General features: G+C 41.4%; 1 protein-coding gene across 4 annotated transcripts in view; it reads right to left on the bottom strand.

The window, feature by feature from the left end:
• NSMCE2 (NSE2 (MMS21) homolog, SMC5-SMC6 complex SUMO ligase) overlaps window positions 1–13545 on the bottom strand; it is a 225840-nt gene that overhangs the window by 148930 nt on the left and 63365 nt on the right. The gene's annotated exons all lie outside the window — the stretch shown is intronic.

Here is a 13545-nt window from a genome sequence, read left to right as displayed (position 1 = left end):
TGTTCAGTCCCCTCTCCTTCCTCCCGAGGGCTCATTCCATCCTTCATTCTCTTCAGCACTCCTCTTCTCTGGCCCCTGGTCCCAGCAGGTGAGAGTGGCTCCTACTTCACAAAACAGGTAAGATTTCAACCTTAAACTTCCACCACCTGCTGCCACAAGGAAAGTGCCCCTATTCTGTTCAAGGCTAAACTTTCAATCTTTATTCTTTTTTACCCCTCACAATATCTTATTATAAATTTTTCAAACAGGCAAAAACGTTGAAAGAATTGTGCTTTACCATTCAAAGTCAAAAGACTATCTGCAAGTCCTCTGCTTTGATTAGCTTTTGTCATGGAGCAAAGAATTAGATACTCTTCTTTTGTTCAGTTGCTATGCATTTTAATTAGCTGAATCGAAAATGAAAATTAAGCGTGAAACCAAAATGCCTAAATCCATATTTAAAGTACAGAGTGTAGGAACTGACTGTCTACTCATTGTACTGATGAAACTCAACCAGTGCTGGATCCACCATCAAAGAGAGGTGTGAAAAAACATGGAGAGGCCTTAATGACAAGCTTTACGTAATTAAAAATCTAAACCAAGTTCTGTAAGGCTAAAAAACCAATAAAGCTCAGTTTGGCTAGAGAAGGTAGAAAGACAATTTAATAATGCCTTATATCTCAAGAATAAGAGCTATTATACGTGGTGACTGGCTATCCTCTGCCTCTACACTGGATAGAACAAGTTCAAGATAGCAGCATGAAGAGGTCAGAGTAGATAGATACAGAAAATAAATTATGAGTTTTTAGAAAAGAATTATGGGCTCTCTTTCTGGATTTATAAAATAAAGTCAACTCACATCCACCTGAGATGTTAAGGGGAGCGTTACAGGCAGGCATACAGGTGAACCTTCTCAAGGTCTTTGAGCAGTATGAAATTATTATTTAAGCTGCAATGGTCAGAGAAGATCTGATCTGAGCAGATTATCAACAAATGCAGCTGTTCTCTTCCAACAAAGTCTCTCACCCACTCAGCATACTTCATTTCCTTCGTTCAACTACACCACAGCTGAGGAGCTGGGTAGAAGAGTGCGGGGGTGAGGGATGGAGAGGGTAGGCATTTTGAGGTGGACAACACAGCAACCTGAAGTATGACTAGGAAAACCTGAACACACCAAATTTAGCGATTCACAGTACTTCCCCCCCCACCCCCCAGCAGAACCTCAAGAGAACTGCTCTAAAGCACATAAATTCACCACGGCAAATATCTTCTCTGGAAGCTTGATGCTGCAGTTGGCATAGCTATCCATTGCAAAGAGAACTTACTGTACTCTAGCTATCAAAATGAGGGCCTGGAAAATACTAAGCTCATTACCTGTTTAAATCAATGCAACAAATGGGGATTAAACCATATTTTTAATGGTTTCCTGCTTTGTTTGTATCTTCAAGATAAATAGATACATAATCCCAAAAGCGGAAAGAAAAAAGCCATTCTTTGAGTAGCTAGTTGATCATAAGTGTTACCTAGTCTGGAAAAGGTAAGGATGGCCCTCTTCTCCTAGGACAAATGTAAAATACCTCAAAGAAATTTGAGATGGGAGGAGAGGATCTATTAGATCCTCAGTCCATCCCTTTCCTACGGATAAAGTTCCCAGACACAAGACACAAAACCTCAGCTTTAAGTCACTGGGTGTATTAGTTTGGTAGGGCTGTCATAACAAAGTACCACAGACCAGGTGACTTAGACAACAGAAATTTATTTTCTCATAGTTCTGGAGGCCAGAAATCTGAGACCAAGGTGAGAGCAGCATTGGCTTCTCCTGAGGTTTCTTTCTTTGGCTCGCAGATGGCCATCTCCTCCCTGTGACATAGTCTTCCCTCTCTATGTGTCTGTATCCGAATCTTCTCCTCTTAAAAGGACCAGTCATTGGATTAAAAGGAGGCACCCCAATGACCTCATTTTAACTTTCATTATCTCTTTAAAGACCCTATGTCCAAACACATTCTGAGATATTAGGGGTTAGGACTTCAACATAATGAATGTTGGGGGAACACAGTTCAGTTCATACACTGGGTTAAAGAATTTTGAAAAGAGAATTTTAAAAATAGCTTATAACATCATATGGAAAAACCCAAATGAACTTTTGGGCCAACCCAATAGATTGTTAATCTTTACACCATTATAATTTCTAAATGATAGACACTACTGAGAAGTAAACTTATCGGACACCGTACTTAGAGAAGGAATGTAATACTGCCCTGGGGAGAGAAAAGGTCAGGTTTTTAAGTACTACCTACTTACCCAGTGAGTGCCCTCTCTGTGCTAAGCTTTGTAGCTAAACAGGAGAGGACCAGAAAAGTTGATTGGGAGTAGGGTGGTGAATAGCTTTGGGAGCCAGCTATGGAAGTGAGGCCTGACCTGATAGGCAGCAGGGAAAGACACTAAAGGATTCTAAGGAATAAAGTAATAATACCATGAGAAATTTCTTTCTTTCTTTTTTTAAATGACGGCTGTAGTTAAAGCATAGAGGATGCACTAAGATAGGAAGGGAGAAAAAAGTTATTGGACTATGTTAACTCATGGTAGAGGGGCTGGCAACTTGACCAAATTGTAACACTATTTTTGAAGCAGAATCGCTGAGTGATTTTGTGAGAGGAAGACAAGAAACTGATAATGAGCTCAAGATTTTTAACATTTAATATGGGCAACTAGTTAAATTTAAAATGAGAGCATGTGAAAAAAGAGAAGAGAAATGCAAAAGGACCTCTTAAGAAGAAAAAAAAAAAAGCAAAGAAGAAAACCAGGAGTAAGGCATGTCCGAGAAGAAAGGAAAAGAGAAAATTCCTTAAGAGACGCTTGTCCTTTGGAAAAAATGATGCAAGAGAGCTTCAGTAAGATAAGGGCTAAAAAAGAAACCACTGGATTTAATTACCAGGTACTTGGTACACTGCACTGGAACTATTTATCTGTTTCAACCTACTAGCTTCCGAAGCTTCCCTCAGGCAAGGATTATTTCACTGGTCAAATGACCTTGATGAGCTAGTGAATTACAGGGACGCCAAATTCTACTGTAGTGACATGAGAAGAGGGACTAACGGAGTTCCGTGTGAGCAAGTGAACAAAGTCTGGCAGCAAGGGAAGGAGAAAGAGATGGGAAGCAGATCGTGGGAAAGAGACAGCAAAAGACACTTGTTTATTTGTACAGAGGTCAACAGTAGCTTGGAGTGAAGCTGACATGATGGAGGAGAAAGAACATGGACCTCAGGATCAGGCAGGTCTGGGTCCCTAAGCTGTGGATTTGGGGACAGTCCTTCTAGGCCTTGGGATTCTCTCACTTCTTCATTAGGAATCAGGAACACCCACGTCAGTGCCATGGAGACTTAATTACACCATGTTTGTGTTTAACTCGCCACACAGTAGACGTTAAATTTTCTTACTCTTTTCTTCCAACTTTAGCACAGAGCTTTCAACATGTTTGTGGACTGAGAAGAAGCCAGTGGGGAAACACAAATCAGAAACACTAAGAGAAAGCAAGTAACAGATTTCATTTGAGAAAATCCTGCAAGTACTAGGGCAAAAACTAGAGAGGGGAGAAGACCAGCTGCGAAAGCACAACAATAGTCTTTACCAGAGGTCATAAATGCCCACAGGGCTGGACACGCAAGGATCTGAGGAAACCCCCAAGAAGTGTAGGACAACAGGCAGTGGTGAGGACCGTGTTAAAGTAGCCAGCAACAGCCCCAGGTGAGAGGAAGCCGTGGTACAGCTCCGGGTGACCGCTGCCACGTGAGAGAGCAAGCCCAGGTTTCTAAAGAAAAGTTACAAATCTAGATTTCTGTGAGACCTTTGTTTTTTTTTGGTTTTTTTTGGTCTCTAAAACAATGTATAGTGCAAACAATACATCAGCCTGAAGCCAGGAGTTTGAAACCTCTGTTTAGTGCAAACAAGATATTTTGGACATAAAAAGCAAAGTACTACTGTGATCCGCAATCTTTGGAGGTTTACTGCAATTCCCAGACTTCTACTTTAGGAATGAAATATGGTCCTTTGTAAATAGGACAGAGAATAATGGGAAGGATGGGTGTGGGGAAGAAAGGGGAAAGTAAAGGATTCCATTCTGACATGCTAATCCCAAGTATTAATGAAAAACTTGGGCTCTAGACTTGAGATTAAAAATTAGGCTCTTCTGCTAACTGAATGACCTTAGAAAAGTTACTAAATGCATCTAACCTTAATCTCCTCACTTGTAGACAGAAAATAATGACAGTGTTTCCCTCACAGTGTTGTGGTGAGGAATAGATGGGATGAAACAATACAGCACTGATGAGCTATCTGTCACAGAGAACAGTCAATGAGGAGTAAGTGTTATTGTTGTGTTTATCATTATATATATCTCCAGGGTGGCTGGATATCCAGGCCCACAGCTCTGTGGACTGACACGAACACCCACGTGGAGAAATCAGGGTATGGATTTTAATGGAAACCATGGAAATGAATGGGATTACCAAGGAGATGAAATAAACAGAAACAAACAGGGCTTCCCTGGTGGCACAGTAGTTGAGAGTCCGCCTGCCGATGCAGGGGACATGGGTTCATGCCCCGGTCTGGGAAGGTCCCACATGCCGCGGAGCGGCTGGGCCCGTGTGCCCTGGCCACTGGGCCTGCGCGTCCGGAGACTGTGCTCCGCAACGGGAGAGGCCACAACAGTGAGAGGCTCGTGTACCGCAAAAAACAAAACAAAACAAAACAGAAACAAACAAAAAAAGAAGTAAGGAGAGAACTCTGGAGAATACCACATTTATGGGATAGCTAGAAGAGTCTAGAAAGAAAAAAGTGCAAGAGTTAAGAAGACAACCAAAAGAAAGTGTCCCAAAAGTCTAGGACCTTGCAAGATCTGTCAAATGCTGCACTGAAGTCAAGCTAAATAAGGATTGAGAAGTGTCCGTTGGACTCTATGATTGGCTCACTGAGGACTTTAGCAGGAGCCCAGAAGCACACGCACAAAATGCTGACTCCAAAATAGGCAGATTTTTGTTGCATGAATTGTTTCAAAAACATGGAGCAGTGATAGGACAGAACACATAAATCGCCAAACGTTCCAGAGACTCTCCAACTAACTGCTCACTTTGAGCTCAAAATCACTTGTGAATGTTTAGCTACATTTAACTGGAACCCAACACTCCTGTGACTGCAGTATTTCTCTGATGTCAGCAAAGGACGGCAATCACAGAGCTGACTGTAACAATGAAGTCAGACCTCTGGTGGCTCTGTCCCTATGAACAGAGGCTCAATGTTTTAGGAAAAGAAATAATGGTAGGAACCAAAGGCAAACTTGGTCCTTACCCATACTGAAACTACGTATTATTTTCAACATGCTTTAAAATAAAATTTTTAATATTTATATGATGATAATACACTTCATTTCTTTCAAACAATATTGTACACATATGCAATTACTCAAAGTGTATCATTTTATTGCCACAGGGCAAAGTCAAGGTCTCCTCCTCCAGTTATCGTTATTGCCTGATAGCTATTATTTCACTGGGAGGGGAGATCACAGGAGCTAAGGATATTAATGGGCTGAGTCATTCATACACTTTTGAATCATGTGAGAATCTAGTATAAAATTAGTCACTCTTGTAACTGAACCAAGACTCAGATGGATTTACTCTCTCCAAAACAGCCACTGTTAGATGTTTAGCTCCCAAAACAACATATACCTGACGATTTACATTTTGGAAATCACACAGCCTTTAAAGTTTATTATAGGTACATAAAAGTGATAAGCACTATGCTTTGTATGCTAAGTATTCCAAGTTCTAATTCACAGTCAGCCTGATCTAAGGCTATGGGACCTACTTTCATGGGAACCGAGAGAGAATTGCCTCAACTGGTCCTAGAACATTCATTCAACAAATATTTAGAGCCCCAACTGCGTACCAGGCATTATGCTAAGCACTGAGACATTTATGGAGGTTGGCCCACACTTACGACACACCACCAACCCAACTGGTCATGCACAGGGTAAATTTATATAGGCCAACACTGTCTCCACCTTTATATAGCAAAAAAAGCTTGGAAAAGTTTTCAATGAAAGACATGTCCAGGCTAAGAATCATTATGCTTTCACTGACTATAACCTAATTGCAATGGAGACACATTATATTTTCTACAGAGTTTACTATACTGCCTTTGCCCTGTTAAAAAAACAAACAAACATATATCACACACGCTAATGATGACCAGCATGGATTATACCCTTCATCTCATGCCCGTTTCTGTTGTCAGTTGCACAATCTGTACTGAACTCTGTTGGACCCAGTTATTTGTAGTTGAGTGAGTTTCCTAGTGCCATTATATAGTTTGACTTCTGACAAAAACACTAAAGAGGGAACACTTCCTTGTTGAACATTATGACACACTGAATGGACTTCTCAGTTTGCCAAGGTGTTGTAATACACCATTACTGGGCAGCGGCCAACCAGACGTGGAAACATCTTTCCTCTTTCAAACCTTTCAGAAAAAAATTGAAAATGAATAAACGTAAACCTGTGAGAAAGTGCCATTGGTCTAGTTCTAATGGACCAGTCTTATTGGAATAGACAGTTGTCTAACAGATGGCAGTTGAATGAGGCAACCTGCCATCTATGTGCATCTGTTACTAAACATTTATGCTGTTGAAAATTACTCAAATAATTGCTCATGGCACCAATCCCACTATAAGAGTATGACCAAGAGGAGTCGCATATTTACACAGTACAGTAACAGGATTCCCATGTTGCGGGGGGTGGGGGGGTGGGCCGGGGGCAAAGGAACCAAACTTCTGATTCGTCTCTCTGGGCTTTGTTGCTGTTGTTGTTTTCTTTCTTTCTTTCTTTCTTTCTTTCTTTCTTTCTTTCCTTCTCTGGGAAGCATTCATAGAAATATGCATTATTTATTTATTCATTTATTCATCCATTCAATAAATATTTACCAAATGCCTACCATATGCAGGCACTGTGCTAGGTATTGGCGATTCAATAGTAAACAGCCTAACCTGGTCCCTGTTGGTCTCATGGGGTTTGGGGTATAGTGGAGTAAAACAGTACTATTCAAAGAGTCAAACAAATACACTATCACCAGCTGTGAGAAGTGCTGTGAAGGAAACGTATTAGATGGTAGGAGAGCATGTAACCACAGAAATATAGAGGACATCATTTCATAGGCAATCTTTTTATGCACTGCTCCATTTAAACACAGGTCATGCTGAGGGGAGGGTGAGATGAGGATTTTTATTGTTGTTATTAACAAACACTTTGCAATTGCACAAAATCTTTCATCTGAGTGGTTCAAAGCCTTATATACCCAAGTGTCATTATCCCAATTTGACAGATGTGAGGAACGGGCAGCTCACAGGTTAAGCGTCTTGCCCAAGGTCATACTGAGTCAGTGACAGATGGCTGCAACTCATTCAAACCCCCTTTCTTTTTTTCCCTTGGGACTTGCACATTTGGGACCTGTCTAGAGTGGGGGGAGCGAGGGAGGGGGAGGGGCAGGGGCCTCTTTGAAGAGAATGAAAGAATGAATAGGGGCAGTCAAGCTCTAAGGGGGGGCCCTGAATTAGCTAACTGATTTTACAACATTTCCTTACAAACAATAGTGCAGCCACAGGGGATTGGTTCCAGGAGACCCCACATATACCGAGATCTAAGGATGCTCAAGTCCCTTAGATAAAATGGCACAGTATGGTTGGTCCTCCCATTCTGCAGGTTTCCTTTCCGCAGATTTAACCAACTGCAGATGGAAATTTTGATCCACGGTTGATTGGATCCAGGTTGCAAAACCAGTGAATACAGAGAACCAACTGTGTATTTATTGAAAAAGATCTGTGTATAAGTGGACTCTTGCATTTCCAACCCCTGTTGTTCAAAGGTTAACTGTACATTTCCTGAAGGTTTACTATGACAGGCACCTGCTAAGCTTGAAATCACCATCTCAGTTGATAATCTCAACACCCCTTGGAAGTTTGTTAGAAATTGTGTTAGAAACCCCCTTTCAACTTAACTTTGCTTTGCATGTGCCTCCAAGTACCAACTCAGAATGAACTTTTATACCTCATCTTAATTTTATGAAAACATACTTGACTTCAGGCAGATATCCTCAACCTTTAGTGGTCATTTGTTAGCTCTCACATGAAAAGACACTTATTCTGAATTTGAAATTGCCTTTCCTGTCCACCAAGCCTCTGTCATCCACAGAGTTACTCAATGCCTTATTTATCATTATGGTATCTCACTCAAGATTTGAGGATAAAAAGTACAGCAATGGGTTGATGCTAATGGGATATACTGGTCTCACCAAGTACCCCATTATCCAGAAAGATGATCTCCTAAAATGCTAAATCATCTACTGAAGATTCAGTTCCAGTGCTACCTGGGAGACAGTACCTCATGAGGTTCATGTCCCACAGGATGCCTGTAACCAGTGAATAATATGTGACATTGTTTCTCTGATAGTCAGAACACATGGACCTAGGAACCAAGGGATGAAAGTAGAATTAGCTGTAAATCTTCTCCCCCTCATCACACCTAATGACCAACTTGCAGTTTTTCTCCCATGGCTGCAACTCGAGTTCTGCTGGTCTAATAGTCTTAGTACTCAAGAGAAGAATTATTTCACCAAGGGACTCAACAATGCCTTCACTGATTTGGAAACTTAAACAGCAACCTAGCAATTTTGAGTTTCTCATGACACTGACCAGACAGACAAAAAGTGAGGTTTCAGAACTGGTTGGGGCACTGAATCTGAATTATCAAGGGTAAACAGGATTGCTGCTACAAAGTGAGGAAAAGGAGCTATGCAGCTGGAACCTGGACTGTCTCCTGGTTTTGCCATGTCTAGTGGTAAAAAATAATTAAAGTCCGTAACAACTCCATACAGGTAGAACCATCAAGAACACATATCCCAGGAATGAAAGCCTAGGTGTTATAGCCAGATAAAAACCTACCTCATTCGGGAGTTGGTTGACGGTGAACATGAAATGGGTATTGGAGAAGGGAGTTAAAATGCCAACTACGGTTCAGGACCAATAGGAAAAGCTAAGTATCCCGTCGTATTTCTTCCTTGGTCTGACAAGTACATATTTATGTTTTTAACTAATTTCTCCCTTTCCTTTCCTCCTAACATTTTATAAAAAGTAAGCTGGTGGCTCACTAGTTACAGAGTACCATAATGGAACAGTATGGACATAAAGGAGTAAGTGTGGCCCAAATATCCTAGACTTGGAAACAGTAACTTAAGACGTTATATCTTTCCCCCTTTGGGGGGAAGACAGAGCATATTTTTCACTTTTATGAGAGAGGGCTGCAATATGTTAGTAGGAAGCATTTTCTTGTTGCACGGTTTGCAAGATTAAGTCTGGAAGGAAATCTCGCATACAGAGGCCGAGCAGCCACACTGGTCTAGAATCTTTTGAACCTTTCCTCTGTTTGGGGAATTTCCCACGTTATGAGTGATACCTCACTAGGGCAGGAACCGGAAATTCACTTTCTCAGCTTCCCTGCAACAAGAACACAGACATGTCAACTTGGCCCTTGGCCTGTGGGACTTCACTTCTTGAGAATGACATGAAGGAGGTGCCTTGGAACCAGATTACCTAAGGATTTAACCTTTAAGTCCCAGTTCTGCCTCATACAAGCTGTGACATCTTGGGCAACCTCTCAGAAACTTGATCTCCCCATCTATAACTCTACCAAAGTCTTTGCATTGTCATGAACGCTAAATGGATTAATGCATTTAAAGAAGTCAGAGCTTTGAAACGCAAATACAGTAGCCACTAGCCGCATGTGGTTATTCAAACCTAAATTAATTAAAATTAAATAAAATTTAAAATTTAGTTCCTCACACTGTCACATTCCAAGGGCTCAAAAGCCACACGTAGCTAGTGGCTACCTTTTTACAGTGCAGATATAGAACATTTCCATCACTGCAGAAAGTTCTACTGACAAGTGTTGACGTATAGAATACTTCCTGGCACTCAGTAAGCACTCAAATGATAATTGCTCCTATTATTAATAACTAGTATTGCTATCATTATTATTATTTTACATGACATCCCCACTTATTTATCTTACACCTGAAAGTCTGAGCACTTTCACCCAATCCCCCTCCTTCGTCCCCTCCCCTCGCCTCTGGCAACCACACTATCATTATTATCACAATAGCAAGTTTAAGATACAGCTGAATTTAAAATCTAATGGATAACCAATTAAATGTGGTCTTCTAATAAGAATTAGCAGAGTATCAGTAGCAACAACTGCTCTCAATTTATAGTTTATTATGGGCAAGGTACTGAGCTAAGCACTTCACAGGGATATTTTATTTAATCTTCCCCAAACAAGCAAACAACCTGAGTGGTAAGAACATCCCTATGTTACAGATTGGGAAACTGAGGAAAGGAGTGGTGTAACTACAAGCACTGAAAATGCTCATCAGTACGGGATCTGGGACTCACTGGATTGGCAGGTCTGCAAAACTACTAAATCCATGACAACTTCTTCTTAGACTTCACTACAGAGTTACTGAGTACCCACTAGGGGTCATGCCCTGCGCCAGATGCTGGGAATACAGTGGTAAACAGAGACCAAGGCTCTGCCCTCACAGACTTCCAGTTCTAGTTGAGAAGAACAGTCAGAAAAGATATAATTAGCTGGATGGTAATAAGTGCTATCGAGAACAGTTAAACAGGGTGGGGTAGGTGAGCTCCTGTATGATGGATGGTGAGGGAAGGCTTCACTGAAAAGATGACACTGGAACAGAGACCAGAAGAAAATTTAAAAGGGCAGAGTGGAGTGGTAGGAGATGAGGTCAGAAGTGAAGATGGAGTAAGGGGGACCAGGCCAGGGAGGCCAACGTGGGGCCTTTAGCCTCTAGGCTAAGAGAGATGGGAACGTTTTGAGCAGAGGCGTGAGAAGACCTGGTTTTCTTTTTTATAGGATCACTCTGGCTATTATGATGAGAATAGATTTTAGGGGAGCAAGGGCAGAAGCGGGAGACCAGTTAGAAGCAGGCCAGTTAGGAGGCTACTGCAGTCATCTAGGCAAAAGGAGACAATGGCCCACATTAGGGTAGCAAGAGGTAGCAAGTAGCAAGAGGTGGTCAGATTCTAACTACAGTTTGAAGGTAGAAACAATAGGCTTTACTGATGAACTGGATATGGGCTGTGATACATTAAGGAACTTAGGACAGCTTTGGGTTTGGCCTCTCTAGAGGAAATGGTACAGTTGCCATTTCCTGAGATGGGGACGTCTGGAGGAACAGCTGGTTTTGGAAGGTTAAAAGTGAAATGCCTATGGGAATGAAGTGAAGTGAGAATGAAAAGAAGACAGCTGTATATCTGAGACCTGGTTTTGGAGAGAAGATAGGGTTATGGTTACAAACGCTGTGAAAAACGACTAAGTGTATGGCGTTATGAGAGCGCAAGATACATTTGGCGGACAGAGGCCGGGTGATGTCAGGGAGGGCTGCTGAAAAAGAGCTAGACTAAGTTTATGAAGGGCAGGAAGGAGTTAGCTATTTGAAAGTGAGAGGAGAGCACGCCCAGCAGAAAGAATAATGTGTACTAAGCCCAGAGGCAAGAGAACATGCCGAGAACTAGCATAAAAGAATGGTAAAAAATGAGGCTACCAAGTTAAGCAGGGTTACAGACCAGGTAAAGATGTTTGAATTTAATCCTGAAATAAGGAATAAGTGAAGAGGGCAGAGTTGTGAAAAAGGCAGGCAAAATAATCAAATTTCCAGTTTAGAAACAGTTTTGGGGCTACTAGCTAGAAAACATACTAGAAGAAAGCAAAACTTCACGCAGCAAACTATTCATGGGAGAGTGGAGATTGTGAAAATGGGGATGAGGTAGGCAAACTCATTTGAGAATCAGTAAAATTGGGCGATGGAATGCGGGCTATGAGGAGCTAGGAGAAGTTGAGGATAATTACCAGGTTTCTGATGTGGGCAACTGGGGGGGAGGATACTGCCATTTCCTAAGTTACAGAATCTCAGAAGAAAATCAAGGGGAAAACTCTCTGAGCCATGCTGAATTTAAGGAGCACACTGAAGCGAGAGATCAAATAGATGATTGAATTCATGTGTGTGATTCTCAGACGCATGCTCTGGAATGGAAATAAGGATTTGGGACTCGGCAGCACAAAGACAGTAATTCAAGTTAAAAGCTCAAGAAGAGAGCACAAAGAAGACAAAAGAGTCAAAGAACAGGTAGGAATACCAAGATTTTATGGCTGGAGAGGTGAAGTAGGGTCCACCGGCAGACCCTGGAGAAGTGGCCGGAAGCAAGAAGAAAAGTCAGACGTGTGTTGTCATGAAAGTTAAGGGAACATAACAATTCAAAAAGGAGGGAGTCCTCCATAGTAGCAAAGTCAAATAAGAGAATGAATGAACAATGTCCTCTGGATTTTTCACCAGGTGTGTAACCTAGGGCCACTCCCTCAACTCTTTCAGCCTCAGCTTCCTCATCTACACAAGACAAGAATGTTATGGTACCCGCCGAACCCAGTTATTGTGAGGACACATGGTGATGCATACAAGGTACCTAGTACAGTGTTAAACACACTAGGCACTTAAAAGAAAAAAAAAGCTCTATTCTCAGTGCCCCACGTCTTATGTGATGTCAGACAGGCAGGGCGAGGTAACAAGGAGAAAGGGGGTTGAAAGTTTGAAGCCACATGGTACCAATGGCCTCGGAGTGCACTATGCATTTTGAAAAACAGGAATGGGGAGAAGAGAACTACAGTCTTTTTCCTTTTCTTCCTCTCCTCTCCCAATGTTTCCTTTCTCTACACTAAATGCAGTTTATAATGCAGAAATTCCTGAGAGCCTGTCAAAGGGACCTTTTAAGCATACCTTAGTATTTACACAAAGAACTGTGTTCAGTGTCGATATTTACCACAATCGTCATGAGTTTGTGACACAGATGTTATATTCTTAAGAAGGGTGGCTGAAACTCAGGAGCAGTCCGCAAATAAATAAATGAATAAATGCTCTGTAGAAACTAAATCTATTGATTAGTGATTTCAAAATTTCTTCCAACGGTTTTTGACACGATAAGCCAGGTAATGTTTATCAAAAGAAATATTCTAAGTACATGATTAAGGAGACCTTTGGACAACCAAACTGACTTTCAGGTTAGTTTCGACACTGACAAAATGATAGTCAAGGAGAAGTTTCCCAGATGGCGTATACCTTCCTGTCAAGGATTAAGGTTCTACCCTTTCTTGCTCTCACCTCCTCAGGGACATGAACTGGGAAAACTGTCCCAATGTTTGCTTCTCTAATGGAAAAAACACGTGCTTTACAAAAATGAACTTCACTGATTTTTTTTTCATATCTAAACTATTCCCATCCTTCTAGCATAATTCCTTTCAAAACCTCTTTGCTTTAGGACTGACTTAGCAATCTCTCAATGCACAAAGCCTGTATTATATAGTCCCTCCCCTATCTGCTTATTTTCTGTTACATCCATCAAAATCAAGGCTCCTAGGGAAAGTCCTAACTACTGGGGATCTTGATTTTCTTATA

Source organism: Mesoplodon bidens (assembly GCF_964165515.1).
Source record: "Mesoplodon bidens genome assembly, chromosome: 16".
Taxonomy (NCBI): Eukaryota; Metazoa; Chordata; class Mammalia; order Artiodactyla; family Ziphiidae; genus Mesoplodon; species Mesoplodon bidens.
The sequence above is the reverse complement of the archived record's forward strand: the minus strand, read 5'-3'. Positions and strand labels throughout refer to the sequence as shown.